Source organism: Penaeus monodon, chromosome 4, assembly GCF_015228065.2.
Source record: "Penaeus monodon isolate SGIC_2016 chromosome 4, NSTDA_Pmon_1, whole genome shotgun sequence".
In the NCBI taxonomy this organism is placed as follows: domain Eukaryota; kingdom Metazoa; phylum Arthropoda; class Malacostraca; order Decapoda; family Penaeidae; genus Penaeus; species Penaeus monodon.
In genome coordinates this window covers 37434321-37434750 of record NC_051389.1, presented here as the reverse complement: position 1 = coordinate 37434750, position 430 = coordinate 37434321, and positions in this window count along the sequence as shown.

Sequence of the window (430 nt, the reverse complement as noted above, 5' to 3'; positions counted from 1 at the left end):
CCTCCCAAATTTAGAGCACGTGCCCTCATTAAAAATCTTCTGGCCCTTCCTATTTCTTCTAACCTCACAGAGCCCTAAAAAATCTCTTTTAATGAGAGAGGGGGGGTTCCTAAAGAATGCAAAGTAAGTCGGATTGGGGTTTCTCTTTTTCCCCAAATATTATATGTGAAAAGGGTTTCATCGGGGGGCCCGGGCCGTTGTTGTCCGGAAATTCTTAGCACCCTCTTTTCGGAGCGATCCTGATCGCCGCCGTAACCAGCAGCTCCTTCGCCTCCGGTGAAGGGGGCCCACCCCCTTTGTTTGTGCATAAAAATATATATGTGTGTTTTGTGTGTGTGGGGTGTGTGTGTGTGTGTGTGTTTGTGGTGTGTTTTGTTTTGTGTGTGTGTGTGTGTGTGTGTGGTGTCTTTTATTACACACAGATTATATT